The 15,570-nt window shown below is 35.4% G+C and overlaps 2 protein-coding genes across 14 annotated transcripts in view; one reads left to right on the plus strand and one right to left on the minus strand.

Moving 5' to 3' along the window:
- Positions 1–532, minus strand: part of LOC136030131 (D-glucuronyl C5-epimerase B-like) — a 141,095-nt gene extending 140,563 nt beyond the window's left edge. For 2 of the 3 annotated variants that reach the window (XM_065708816.1, XM_065708819.1), the window contains exon 1: positions 383–532. The gene's annotated coding sequence lies outside the window, so the exon portion shown is untranslated. The remainder of the gene's footprint in view (positions 1–382) is intronic. The other variant, XM_065708818.1, reaches the window with a different exon arrangement.
- LOC136030133 (uncharacterized) overlaps positions 1–15,570 on the plus strand; it is a 149,239-nt gene that overhangs the window by 38,424 nt on the left and 95,245 nt on the right. The window contains exon 1 of one of the 11 annotated variants that reach the window (XM_065708825.1): positions 10,662–10,802. The exons of the other annotated variants lie outside the window; for them this stretch is intronic. The gene's annotated coding sequence lies outside the window, so the exon portion shown is untranslated. Of the gene's footprint in view, positions 1–10,661; positions 10,803–15,570 lie in introns of those variants that run through there. 11 annotated transcript variants of the gene reach the window in all.

A 15,570-nucleotide genomic window follows, 5' to 3' on the forward strand; every position in this document is an offset into this window, starting at 1 on the left:
TAAGCGTGTGGGGGGGCTTGGGGGGCGCAAAGCGCCCCACCAACTAGGTGTTGGGGTGGCGCAAAGCACCACCCCAACAGCTAGTTTCTTATACAAATGCATCATAGCTTAAGTCTGTGGATTTTTTAAGCGAGACAATAGAAGGATGAAAAACCATCAACAGCTTCAAATCAAATCTCAGCAATGATTGGACAACCAAACCATGGCTCACACAATGGGATGCAGTAGGCTAGATGTCCTGAAGCTAAATGATTTATATTGCTAAAAAGTGCATTTAGGTAAAACTTTACTTTTATGTCTCTTTTTGATTTATTCCATATTTACAGACAAGCTTAATCCGTTTTGTTTAAAATAAGTTTTTAAAAAACTAGCCTAGACTAACCTGAATCAAAACACTCACTCAACGAAGTTCACATTTCTTAAGAACTAAAATTTTTCATTCTTTTCAAAATTAGACTTATTCTATGCCCTCTAAACAGATAAATAAGCAAATGGCTACAATCTTCATTCCAGAGCTTAGACACATGTTAATTTTTTAAATAGACTGCGCATTTTTTGGGCCAGTGTTGCCTTAAAAAGTAGTTTTGTGGAATTTCTTTCTACTTTTTTTTTTTTTTTTTTCTGTTGTGATTGGAAAGGCTTTCATCATGCCTAACCCCCATGATTCAGGGGGATCGGGTGTTCTCACGGGTGAGGACAGTATCATTAGAGTATGGTTGACTAAAATAGGGCAGCCTGGTCTTCATAATCCACCACTGGGTGTAATCATGAAAGGAATTATGTTGTTGAGAAATCAATTTAATGAATGCCAAAAAGATACAATTTTGGTAGAATCCTCAAATGGTTCTAACTGCCTTAAGATCAGAAATCAAGCAGTACTGAACAAGATACTAGCGATAGGGGAGCTAGTTTTGGATAATAACCAATCATTAACATTCTCATGTGAGAAGGATTCCTCAGCTCAAGGCTCTCAGGGATTGCACTCAAACTCCCCCAACGGTTTCATGCCTGAGGGGCTGGTATTCTTTGACAAGGGTATTTTTACAAGTGAAACCTTATTAGATGAACTGATGGATCAAGGTTTCACAAGAGTACGTCCACTTTTTGGTCAACAGACATCTGACAAGATGAATGTTGATGGGTTTATCCTTACTCCTTCACTTGACCTTCCTGAATTTATTTGTATTCTGGGTATGGAAAAAAAAGTCAAGACATATATTCCCCGTGTCATGATCTGCAATCACTGCCAAAGGCATGGCCACACTGCCAAAGTATGTCGCAGTAAACCTAGATGTTCAAGATGTGCCAACAACCATCTAACATCTTCTTGTATTATTAAGAGAGATAATATTACACTATTCAAGTGCCCCAATTGTCTTGGCAACCATCACGCTAAAGACAAAGCATGTCCTGTAACAAAAAATGTTGAAAAGGTTATTGTTAAGGCAGTACAAGAAAAAATCACTATTGGTGCTGCAAAAAAAAAGTATGCAGATATCCTTAAATCCAACATGCAACTAAATGACACAACTCCAGCTCTTTCTAATGAAGAATTCCCTCCCATTCCATCCCCTGAAAACCCCACTCCTAGCCCATTCATGTCAACTCAACAAACAGTATTAGAACCCCTAATCAAGAAAATAATTGATGATATCTTGACAGTTAGAATTCCTGAAATGATCAGCTCATTCCTATCCTCAAAATTTAAACAAATTGAAGATTCTATCTCAGGCCGTTTGGAAAAAATGTTTCAAGAATTTAGTTCCTCACATGCACCATCTGATAGAACATTTAAAGATCTCACCTCAAATCATTCTATTTCTGAAGATGATTTGGAATCTCTTGACTCTGTCCTAATCTCTACTTCACCTGTAAAACCAACATCAGAAATCTCCAAAAAACCTTCTCCAGCAAAAAATCAATTCCTTAAAAGAAATGCAAATGCTCTCTCACCTATCTCAGTTTAGACTGAGATAGGTGCTACAGTTTAGAATGTTTAGGTGCCACAGCTAACAGTTTAGAATGAAAATAGTTCAATTTAACACTACAGGTCTACCCATTGATCGTTTGGTTGAGTTAAAAAGATTTTTGGACATTGAATCCCCAGAAATTGTCTGCATCCAAGAATCCCATTTGTCCCCTGGAAGAAATTTTAGCGTTAAAAATTATACATCACATAGAAAAGATAGGGTCCTAAATTCCTCTTCTCAAAAAGGTGGAGGCCTATTGACTCTTGTGAGAAAGGACTTGATTAGCTCTGTTGTCAATATTGATGTCCAGTCATCAATGGAAATACTAGTTATAAAGGTTGAGATGGATGACCTTCCCCCCTTGTCAGTAGTCAATATCTATATAAATAAACCCTCTTCTTTCAATAACCCAACCTTCAAGAAATTATTAGATCTTTCCCCAAACCAACTAATACTTGGAGATTTCAATCTTCACCATCCCCTGTGGGACTCAACCCACCCTAGAGACCCTCAATCATTGTTGCTCTTGGATTCAATCTCTATCAGTCAGATTTCCCACACACTAATCACACCTAAGAATTTAGGAACTTATGTGCACTCCTCCAATGGTAAAAACTCAACCATTGATCTTTGTTTTGTTGGTAGCAGACTATCTGCTTATAGTAAGGTGTCCAGGTTCCATGACAATCTTGGCAGCCAGCATTACCCACTTATTACAGAACTGTCAAAAAGACCAGTTCTCTCTAAATTTAACATTGCTCCTAGATGGATTTTCAATGATGATAATTGGAAACCATGGGCACTTAAATTGGGGAGTATGGTACCAGCTCAAAATAATGATATAGATGTTTTAAATGAAAATATCACTAAAAGCATCATTGATGCTTCAAATTTATTTTTTAAACTCCAAACACAACTAGTAAAAAATAGAAAAAAAAATGTTCACTTTTGGAATAATAATTTAGAATCACTAAAACAAAATAAGTGTAATGCTAGAAAAATCTGGTTTTCAGATAAAAGCAACCTTTTCAAAAAAATTGAAATGAGAAAGGCCGAAGCTACTTTTAAGAAACATGTCCTAGCTGAAAGAAAAGCAGCTTGGGAAGATATTTGTGAAAATCAGTTTAATCAGTCAACTCCTTCTAAAACACTTTGGAAAAATTTCAGAAAATTTGCAGGTTATCAGCATAGTGATCAGTCTACTCCAAAGATTAAGTCCAATGATGGTTCAATTATGTACAAGCCATATGAAGTGGCAGAGTCTTTGAATAGTTATTTTGCAGGTCAATCTTCAAATAGTAACACATATAATAACTCTATGTTTATGGAAGCTCAGTTTCCCCCAGGGTCTGTCACTAATCTTGACAAAGATTTTGATATGGATGTGCTAACTTCTACAATACAGTCTCTAAATGACTCAGCAATGGGTGAAGATTTGGTCCACAATAAGATGCTTAGAGCTCTTCCACCGACTTTCTTGGTCCCTCTTCTTTACTTGTTTAACAGATGTTGGGAAAGTGGCACTGTCCCATCTGCTTGGAAGTCTTCTATTCTAGTCCCAATATATAAAGGTAAAGGGGATTATTCAGACCCAGCTTCATACCGCCCAATTGCCTTAACCTCATGCATTGCTAAACTCTATGAGAAAATGATTAAGTTGAGATTTGAACCCCTTATTGATAATTCTCTTATTGCTGAACAAGCAGGTTTTCGGAATGGTAGATCAACCCTTGATAACCTAATTCAACTTGATCATGACATTAAGAAAGCTTTTACAAGAAAGAGAGTTGTTTCTGCAGTCTTCTTTGATATTAAGAAAGCTTATGATACATTGGACCCCTTTGCAATCCTAAGACAGGCTCATAAATTTAATGTTGGAAATAATTTCTGGAAGTGGTGCAGGGCAATGCTTTTTAATAGGACTATTAAAACCAGAGTTGGATCCATATGCTCCTCTGCTAGTACAGTCTCATTAGGTGTTCCTCAAGGAGGAGTTTTGAGTCCTCTTCTTTTTAACATACTGATTAATGATATTATTTTGGCTGATATGCCCTCAATAAAGTTTGTCTTATATGCAGATGACTTAGCTCTTTGGACTGAAGGCTCCTCTCCTGAAGCTTGTCAACCCAAGCTCCAGGGAGCAATTGATAAACTGTCAATATGGCTTAATACAAAAAATCTGGTTTTTTCTATCCCAAAGACCACTGGCATGGTTTTTTCTAGGAAAATTGACCTTAGGCAAGATTGTCTCTCAATTAATCTGACTCTATATAAACAACAAATTCATTTTGCCAGGAATGTGAAATTCCTTGGTATGTGGCTGGATAGTAAGTTAAATTGGAATGATCATATCTCTCATCTTTGTGATGCACTTGAAAAACGACTGAATTTTATGCGTGCTGTTGCTGGGCAAAAGTGGGGAGCTAGCCGAGATAGTCTTCAAAAACTATTCACATCTATAATATATGGAAAGATTGAATATTGTCTCCCTGTCTATTACTCAGCTTCAAAAAAGTTAATTTCTAAAATTGAATCAATAGTTCACCATGGCCTGAGATTAATCACAGGTGCACTAAAAAGTACTCCTATTGCAGCTCTGTTCAATGAGGTTAATATACCTTCTTTAGAAGAAAGATTCTTGAAACTTTCTTCTAATTACTTTATGAAAGTAAATACTAACCAAAACCTCCATGTTCTCAAGGAGTGTCTCATAAATCATACATTTCTCTATGAAAATCGGAAGACATATAGTAGTCCAGCCATTATCAAGTTGGTCTCCTTGCTCAATGGCATAGGTGTTCCTGAAAACCTAATCTTTTCTTGTCAGACCCAGATATCTCCCAACACTCCTAATAGCATTGATAATGTTATAGATATAAAAATCCCTGGCATGGATTTTCCTAAGAATAAAATGAATAGTCTAATCCTTCATCAACTTACACTAGCTAAAATGGTTGAATTTTATAATTGGAAAAAGATATTTACTGATGGATCTGTCTCAAATGATGGGAAGGCATCCATAGGCATTTTTTCTGAGTGGAATGGCTCATCAGTTGGGATTAGAGTTTCAGATGGAATCTCCATTTTCCATGCAGAATGTCTTGCTCTCCAAAAAGCTTTGGATACAGTGCTGGAAGTAGGATCAGGCTCATTTGTTATCTTTTCTGACTCTAAAAGTGTTCTTTCTGATCTAAAAAAGAGGCAAGGAAAAGTTATTCCAATTATTGTTCATCTACAGGGAAAAATTCAGAAAATAATGTCTTCTGATGGTCTTCAACTGAAAATGGTCTGGGTTCCTTCTCACATAAGGATTAAGGGAAATGAAATTGCTGACAGTATTGCAAAACAGGCTATCCACCACCCAATTACTTGGAAGGTTGCTCTCACTGTAAATGAAACTTCAAAGTTAATAACCTCTGCTGCAAGTTCTATTAGAATTAATAATAGATGTATTGCAACAACAAATATTTATGTTTTGTCTTTTGAGGGGCATTATATCCCACATCACCTTATCCACCCAAATAGGAAAATTGCAAACTCTATTTTCCGTCTGAGAACTGGTCATGCAATGACCAGATCTCGTCAAGCACTATATCATCTTACAGATAGCAAGTCATGCCCTTTTTTTAGGTGTGTAAATATTGATGAAACTATAGATCACATTCTCTCAGAATGCCCTCGTTTCACAACTGAGAGAAATATTCTGATCAGAAAAATTGAATCATTGGGACTGAAGACGTCCACTCCTCTCGTTTTAGGTTTCACTCGTGTTAGTAAAGATAAGGAGTTAAAAATATTGGAGGCATTGGGAGTTTTTGTGTCTTCAACAAAGATTTTCAACTGGTTGTAATTTCATTTTTTTTTTTTTTTTTTTTTTTTTTTTTTTTTTTTTTTTTTTTTTTTTTTCAGTCACAAGAGTGTGGTGAGAAGAGAAGATGATTTGATTTATTTGTTTTGTATGTTCTTTTCGTTTCTGTGATTTTAAGTTTAATTATTGTTTGGTGACGCAGAGGGCGAAAGCCGAGCGTATTTTCTCTACAACAACAACAACAACTATCCCTGGCTTCAAAATAAGATGAAGAAAATCTCAATTTGAGCTCTACTCGTGTATGAAAGCTTTAGAGGGGATAAATTTTGTTCATATTTTATTGGCGTTAAAACCCTGTTAGCATTAAAATAGTAATCGCCTGAATTTGCAGAGGGGCTCCTTTTTTTTACACTGGAGCTACTTAGCGTGCTGTACCATCTTATTGTTCACTTTGACTGTTCAAACTTTATATCTCAGGCTATAATTATCGATTTTTATGTATCATTCTAGATTTTAGTGAAATTTAATATAACTGAGTGTATTGGAGTTGCATGTCCAATTAGTCTTTCCTTAGAAATTAGGGGCTTTTCAGTCAAGACTGTTTAGTCCTTTTTTTTAGCCATTCCTGGTGCGGGTTGTTGGATTGTTAACGGTTACTGCAATTTTTATGTCTTGAGGTAGCTCCTTAGATTTATGTTACTGTACTCTCCTCGTATATATTTATAGTTCATTACTCTTTGTGAGGGTATTGCATGGCCACCCACGCTTTTAATTGAGAGTTTAGTTTTTGGTGCTTTAAGCGTTTCAACTAATCATTTTAAAGGGCATTCTGACTTGATCTTAGGCCATTATCTTGAAATGGGCAAAGGTCAACGGATTTAGTTTATACATTATAGGATATACAAAATGCAGATGATGGTGTGAGGCAAGTAACAGTTTCAAAAATGAAAACGAAGAGCGAAGACACGCGCAGTTAGAGCACAGGCGTCACCGAGCATGTGAGCAAGTGAAAAATGAAAATGAAGAGCAAAGACCTACGTGGCTAAAAGACAATTGATACCGATATGTGATTGAATCAAAGAAAATAAACTTGGACACCAAGAATCAAAACGTCTCAAAATTGAAAATGAAAGCGTTGGATAAAGTCCACCAATGCCTGCCAACCCTTTTGTAAAAAAAACTGAAGTATGGCGATATATATTTCATAATGACGAAAGGCAAGTCGAGGTAAATACGAACCAAACGAATTAAAATCATAGCGATGACGATTGAGTTTTGGATATTGACATGGATATGCTTACCAATGCCTACCTTACCTTTGAAAGTCAAAAAACTGGTTTAGATCGCAAGACAAGCAAAATTGATTGCAAACCGTCGCAAGACAAACAAGCTTTTGTCCAACAACCTGAATAATTAAAAAACAAAGCTGGTCATCAATGCCTTCTATACTTTTGAAAATCGAAAACCTGGACTAGCTAAATCGTTGGAAGAAAAAGAAAATTTTGTCCCACCACTTGAACAGATAAAAGAAACAAAGGTTTGGCAATATGTATTTCATAATGACAAAAGACAAGCCGAGGCAAACGTCACAGGTCCGATAAGAAAAAATGTAATTTTACAAAGGCACTGCTTCTAATTTAAGGTCCATTTTGACGTCATGACATCAAGAAAAGTCTAAATATATATATATATACATATATATATATATATATATATATATATATATATATATATATATATATATATATATATATATATATATATATATATATATATATATATATATATATATATACATATAAATAAGTTGTTTGTTTGTGTGTCTGTCTGTCTGTCCGCATATAAAGTCTGAATTATTTCATCTTATACCAATTCAAAAACGAATGCATTCAAGCCGAAGTTGCTGAGTTGGTAAAGCGTTCTGTTCCAAGTTCAAGGTCCAAGAGGTTCCAGGTTCAAACCTTGGCTTTAGCATTAATACAAAAAAGAAAAAAAAACTAAAAAAGGTAAAAACTACAAAAAAAGTATAAAGAAAATACTTAAAAAAAAATTAAAAAAGCTAAAAAACTAAAAAAAAACTTAAAAAAAAGGTAAAAACTAAAAAAAGGTGAAAACTACAAAAAAAACAAAAATTAAAAACTGAAAAAGAACTAAACTAAAAAAAGGAAAAAAACTGAAAAATACACGAGAAAAAGAAAATTAAAAACCGGGACACAGGGAATATAAATGACGACCAGGACACTCAAAGAAAAATTACAGAATGGGACACTGGAACACAAATAACGACCGGGAGATATAAATGACGACCGGGACACTCAAAGATAAATTACAGACCGGGACATCGGGACACAAATGACGAGCGGGACACAGGGAATATAAACGACGACCGGGACGCTCAAAGAGAAATTATAGACTGGGACACTGGGACACAAATGACGACCGGGATACTGGGGATATAAATGACGACCGTAACACAGGGACACAACTACAATGGGGATGCTGGGGGCACAGGGGAATATATAAATGACGACGGGGACACAGGGAATGTTCGATTAGCAATCACCATCAACAAAGCTCATGGGCAATCATTAGAATAATGAGGTATAGATCTGAATACGGATTGTTTTTCCCATGGACAATTTATATTGCATTTTCAAGAGTCGGTAAACCTGACAATCTATTTATATGCACAGACAATGGGACATCAAAGAATGTTGTATATTCACAAGTTTTACGTGGTTAAAAACATATATATATATATATATATATATATATATATATATATATATTCACAGGTGGGACACAGGGACACAACTACAATGGCGCGTAACGATTTACGCGCGGGGGGGGGGGGCGCAAAGCGCCCCCACCTCCTAGGTGTTGGGATGGCGCGAAGCACCACCCCAACAGCTAGTATATAAATATATATATATATATATATATATATATATATATATATATATATATATATATATATATATATATATATATATATATATATATATATTTATATATATGTATATATATATATATATATATATATATATATATATATATATATATATATATATATATATATATATATATATATATATATATATATATATATATATATATATATATAATGAAAAGAGAAATCATCAATGTAACAGCCCAAACACAAAAAAAAGAAAGGAGATAGAAGGAGAAAGGGAAAACTGTTTTACTAAATTAGTGGTTAATATAGACCAGCACTTGAATGAGGCCTTAACCCTACTCATCCATACGACCACATAGGTCAAACAGCATAGCCAAACACAATCAACCATAAAGAATAATCCATGGACAGGCAGTCATGTCGTCAATAAGTATAAGTCGTCATTTCCCAAACACTAGAAACAATAAAGACAAATAATTATATATATATATATATATATATATATATATATATATATATATATATATATATATATATATATATATATATATATATATATATATATATGAAAAGAGAAATCACCAATGCAATAGCACAAAAAAAGGAAGACAGAAGTAGAAAAGGAAGTCTGTTTTCCTATATTAGTGGTTAATATAGATCAGTACTTGAATGAGGCCTTAACCCTACTCATCTATACAATCACACAGGCCAATTAGCATAGGCATACACAATCAATCATAAGGCAGTCGTGTCGTCAGTTAGTATAAGTCGTCATTTACCAAATAATAAAAACAATAAAAAAAGACAAATAATTCAGAGGCAACAACCCAACACAAGGGTTCTTCAGGAGAATACACACTTGCTTATAGGGTTTTGACACTTTAAATTCCCTACCCAGGCAAGAGCAGGGCACTAATGAGAGAACAGCCCCTTTCAAATAAGGAGCAATATCTGTTCGTTTTAGTTTTAATATCTCTCCTTATTTTCAATTAAAAAAAAAAAAACTTTTTTTGATTTAATTTCTGAACGTTTTTGAATTAATACATGTTTTGATTTTGGCTCTCCGCACATGAATAATTAGAACGAAATTTGTATATTAATTTATTTTTTTGGCAAAATGGCTTTCTCATAGTTTTGATCGGATAATTTTGAAAAAAAAGAGCGAGGGAGTATGTCTAGTAAACCTCCAATTTTTTGGTTATTTAAAAAGACAACTAGAACATTTAGTTTTTCACGCACGTTTTTATTATTAAAAATATACGTAACTTACGAATTAACTTACGTAACGAACTTCTATGTTTGTATATTTTTATTACGCATATGAGGGGGTTCACCCCCTTGTCAACACCTCGCTATTTACACCAAAACTTAAAGTTTTTCCCAATCCTTTAAAAATGACCCTTGAATCACAAAGGCCGTAAAATAAATAGTTAGAAATTAAGAAAATTACTTTAGAGTAAAGAGTGAGTTATTAGGAGGAGCTGAATATATATACAGGTCTTAAGTGATATGTGATTGGTCTTTAAGTTAAAATAATTTCCCATTTTTCATATAGTGTTTGTTATTGGGGAGTATACAAACATTTTTCATGTCGGGGAGGATTGGATTTTGTGATAGGGGTGGTTTTTTGAGGTATATTTTTGGGGATGGACTTTCCGGGGTAAATTTTACACTGGGGGATTCTGATTTGAAGTTCTTTTTAATTTTCTTACTTTCTATTTGCCTTCTCAATTGTCCAGGGGAAATTTTCAATGTGTTTGGATTTCCACAAAATAAATTCCACAGAAGGGGGAAGTTCCAGAGTAATCGGATAAATGGTCAGAACTTAATCTTATTCAAATCAAAGTATGCTAAGGGGAATTTTTCCTGCTGAATTTTCCGCATGAACTTTTACGGCTGGGGAGGGAACGAAAGTTTCAGGAATGACAGTTTAAATTTTATGGATCTAAGGAATTTTATTGCCGTTAAACCTTGAAGAAATTTTATTGCGCGCCATTTTGATTCTGTAAGGAAAGGAACGCCAGAAGAATAAAGCTAATTAAGGAATATAATTTTCAAATTTATTGTTCCAGTTACTACATGAAAATTTATTGCTGCTCTGATTAAGGTAACACTTGAACTATACGCAGATTGCTTTTTTGGATATAGGCCTTTTTGACAAGTCACAGACCAACCTTTTTGGTAGCCTAGGCTAAGTGTAGAATTAGGGTTGTTAAGAAGGAATCATGTTAATAAAATAATTCATGCTTCATGATATGCATATTAGCCTAGTTGTAATGGTTTAGGCCTATGACTAGAGAAGGAGACATGTTAAGAAAACAAATGTTAGGCTAAAAAAACAGTAGGCCCTTATCACATTGATAAAAATTATGTCAATCAAAAACTGTCACATCTTGTTGCCAAATAGGAATTAAGAACTATGAGAAATTTAAACAAACCTAAAATAAAGTTAGGTATTTCACAAGAAAACTTAAGACAGAATATGAAGAGGGATTGGCATTGGATTCAAAATCTAATCCTACAAGATTTTGGAAGTATACTTCAGCTTGGAATCTGGGGAGACACTCAGTTACAGCACTACTTGTGAATGGCAATATAGTTAGGCTAGCACCCTAAAAGATTGAGTAGTCAATTTAAGTCAGTGTTCATGCCTCCAGATGATGCCCTTACCAGAAGCACCAGAATATTCTAGGCCTATTGAGGAGCCTATACAAAAGATAACTATGGTTGCCTCTTATGTAGAGAGTCACATGAAGCTGCTTAATCCTAACAAATCAGTTGGCCCTGATGAAGTTTACCCATGAGTATTGAAAGAAGCTCATGCAGAAATAGCCCTTCCCCTTACAAACATGTTTCAGAAGTCTCTTGATACTAAGCAGATTCCTCAAGACTGGCAGAATACTAATTTTACACCTGTACACAAGGGGGTATCTATAACAGCTTTTCCAATTATTGACCCATTAGTCTTATATCCGTAGCTGGTAAAACCTTAGAAGGAATCATGAATACTCACATTGTCAAACACCTGACCACCAATGAGCTGCTCAGTGATAGTCAGCATGGCTTCAGACTTGGATGCTTGGTTGAGACTAATTTGACTGATGCATATGATTATGTTACTGAGCATTCAGATCAAGCAATCCCTGTTGACTTGGTTCTATTGTATTTTGTGAAAACCTTTGATAAAGTATATCACTGTTGACTAAGGACCAAGTTGTTTGCAATTAGAATACATAATGAAATTGTAGAGCAGGTGCTTAAGTTTCTTTCTGGGACAGAGCAAAGGGGGAAAATACTTAGAAAAAATGGACAGGTATTCTTTTTAGAATAAGTGGAAGTATTAAGTAGAGTGCCACTGGGACCAACTTTATTCAACATTTATATTAATGATACACCAACCACAGCCAAAAATAAAACAAGTGTTTATGCTGATGACTCCAAACTCATTGGATGTAACACCCAATAAGAGAGCTTCTATGCAGAATGACCTATGGGTGCTTTCCCAGTGGGCAGCTTTGTGGAGGCTTGAATTCAATGTAAATAAATATCAATAAATCCATTTTGGAAAGAAGAACAAGAAATACCCTTATCATATGTTAGCAATGGATAGATTAAGAGAGACTATTATCTTGTCTGAAGTGGAGAGAGACTTGGGGGGTCATAGTCAATAAAGAATTAAAATTCACTATGCACACACAGACAGCTGTAGCCAAAGCACTCCAAACCCTTGGCATTATAAAAAGAACAATCACTAGTAGGTCACCTGTGTGGATGACTAAATTATATAAGGTATTGGTCAGACCTAATTTGGAGTTTGGCATGTGTATTGCTAGCCCCCTAAACAAAGGTGACCAGCAGAAGTTAGAAGCAGTTCAGAGACAGGCTACAAAAGCAATTGAGGGATGCAAATACTTGAACTACTCATCCCATCTGAAGAAACTGAAACTCCTCACTCTTGTCTACAGATGTAAAAGAGGTGATATTTTTATGACACATAAGCTACTGAATTCTAACTCTCTATTAAATAAGCAGTTTCAACTTGAATGGTCTGCCAGAACTAGGGTGCATAGTTGGAAACAATATCAGAAGAGGGCTGCCACTAGACTACACAATAACTTCTTCACTAACAGAATAGTGCATTTGTGGAATTTGCTCACCAAAGAAGTGGTCACTACCCCCAGTGCTGCTGCCTTTAAAAGAGTTTGATGGAGAATGGTCATCAAAGCTGTGGTGAACTGAGTGGGTTGCTATTATTTTGATGTAGCCTATATCATTTCAGTGTTTCAGTTTTATTCACAAATGCTATTAACATAAAGCTGATTGTCTTCTAATTTTTAAAATATAATTTATTACTATATGTTTGTTAAATCACAGATATTAAATATAATCTTTTTCTTTTCAATTGCTTATCAAAACAGAGGCCACATTTATAATTTACGCTGACAAATTATTGGTGAACATTTGACCTAGAAGGCAGGGCTTTGTTACTGCTCTCACATAGCATCATGCTGTAGTAAAATAGGAGTAGTCCGAAAACCAATCTCTATTTTTCTGGAATGCCAAGGAAAAGTTGTCTTTCCCTAAAGGGGGCTTTTACCATAATATGCCACAATAGACTAGAAATAATGTGCCAAAATGGACTGGCTATATTTTGCACATTAGGGGAAGGGATCAGGGGTAAAGTACAGTAAAGCTGGATGCAAAATATGTTGGCTACAATTATTTGGCATACTATGAAGTACAAATTATTTTCTTACCATTTTCCTTCTCTGCATGTCCTTCTCTAGACTGTTGTAATTAGCACTTTTGACTGTAAATAGACTATACTTTATCTCCCCATAATGTGAAAATAGGCTATATAGCCCAAATTTCATGTTGTAAAACTCTAGGCAAGCTACATTTCACTCTCTTGGAAAGAGGTTAAGGTTAGAAAAAATGAAACTTGTAGGGATGTGTCTACATACTACAGTTCCAGTTCCAAAAATTGTAGGGAGGTATAGGACTAACAAAAAGTCCTTTCACCTTGTTGACTTCTTCTTCAGAAAAACTAGCCACTGGAAGCACTATTCTCCTCCAATCTGCAAACAAGTTCAAGCTCAATTTATTAATATAATATATATAACAAATAAAATACACTTGGTCACCACAGAGAGACAGAGCTCATGATTGCAGTGACCCCAAACAATGAATATATGCAATTATGAACAATAATACACTGGTATTGATTGTGGGAAGTGCAAGTACCTGAGCTACCTGTCCCCAGCAGTTTAAGGTCACTAGGCCAGCTGGTACCAATACTGGTACAGCTCTTCCTACTCACTCCTGGTCTCTTCTGCACAATGGTCTCTTATCCAAACATATGAATTAGTGACTACACTGCTTGATGAGGGTCTTCCTGTTGACATGATTCTTCTTGATCTGTTCAAAGCATTTGACAAAGTTTGTCATGAATTCCTCATAATCAAATTGAGGGCTGCAGGTGTCAACAAAGGTGTTGTACAGTGGATTATGGGCTTCCTTTCTGAAAGATCACAGAGTGTCAGAGTTTTTGATTTGCAAGGAACTCCTCATTTCTCTTCTCCCACAACTGTATTAAGTGGCGTGCCCCAGGGCACTATTCTTGGACCAACACTTTTCAACTTCTATATTAACGAATTACCCACCCTTCTTTCAAATCTTATTACCCTTTACACTGATGACTCAAAACTAGTTGGAAAAGCGGCTACTCCCTCTGACCAGCAATCAATTCAAACAGATCTTGATAGTCTAGAAAGATGGGCTAACATGTGGCTTCTGACTTTCAATGTTGACAAATGCCATGTAATTCATTTTGGCAAAAATAACAACCATCATAAGTATTTCCTTCAAGACAGCTTCCTTTCTGCTGTTTCCGATGAAAGAGATCTTGGGGTTATTGTAGATCACCAATTAAAGTTTAGCAGCCATGCTAAGTCTGTTTCATCTTCTGCAAATAAAACCCTCGGTATCATACAAAGAACCATCTCCAGCTGACACCCTAGAGTTCTTATGAAGTTATATAAGGCGCTTGTACATCCACGCCTGGAGGTTGGAATGTCATTGGCAGCCCCTTTCTTCAAAAAAGATAGGAAGTTGCTTGAGGATGTCCAGCGTCATGCCACTAAGATGGTTACCAACATGAATAAATTTCCATACAAAGAAAGACTACGTCGTTTGAAGCTGCCAATGCTGACATACAGACGGAAAAGGGGTGACATTATTTTAACCAAAAAAATCCTCTCTAAAAATACCCTTCCCAGTCTCTTTGCACAACCCATTCTGGTACTAGAGGACATTCTTTGAAGCTCTCCATGCAGCGTTCCACGAGTAGACATAGAAGCCACTTCTTCAGCCAAAGAATCATCAATATGTGGAACCAGCTCTCTGAAGAAACAGTTTCTGCTACTTCAATTGACATGTTCAAGTCCCACCTTGATAGGGAATGGCTCTGCCAGGAGTTCCTTTACAATTGGGAAGCTGCAGAGTCCTCCACAAGAGTCTAATCTAACAGCCACAATCTACACCAAACGAATTCTTTTTTTTCTCATGGAGCATCACAAGGATGGATAATCCTTATATCGCTCCAAGCTGCAATTTAAGGTAAATTTAAAGTAATAATCAAAAACTATAGATAAATCATGTCCTTTTAAAAATTGATTTCTTCAAGCTTTAATCGTTACTAAACAATTTTTCTCTTATTTAAGATATCTTCTTTAAGATAGATAAAAATGCTGGAGCTATGTCCATGGATAAGGTATAGTGTAAGCATCTTCAAAATGTTCTATTTTTTACATGTCACCTTACCATAAATTTTCTAGTTTGCCCAGTGAGATGAGTTGGTGATGAGTCTCCCATGG

This window comes from Artemia franciscana, chromosome 8, assembly GCF_032884065.1.
Source record: "Artemia franciscana chromosome 8, ASM3288406v1, whole genome shotgun sequence".
NCBI classification, from domain to species: Eukaryota; Metazoa; Arthropoda; class Branchiopoda; order Anostraca; family Artemiidae; genus Artemia; species Artemia franciscana.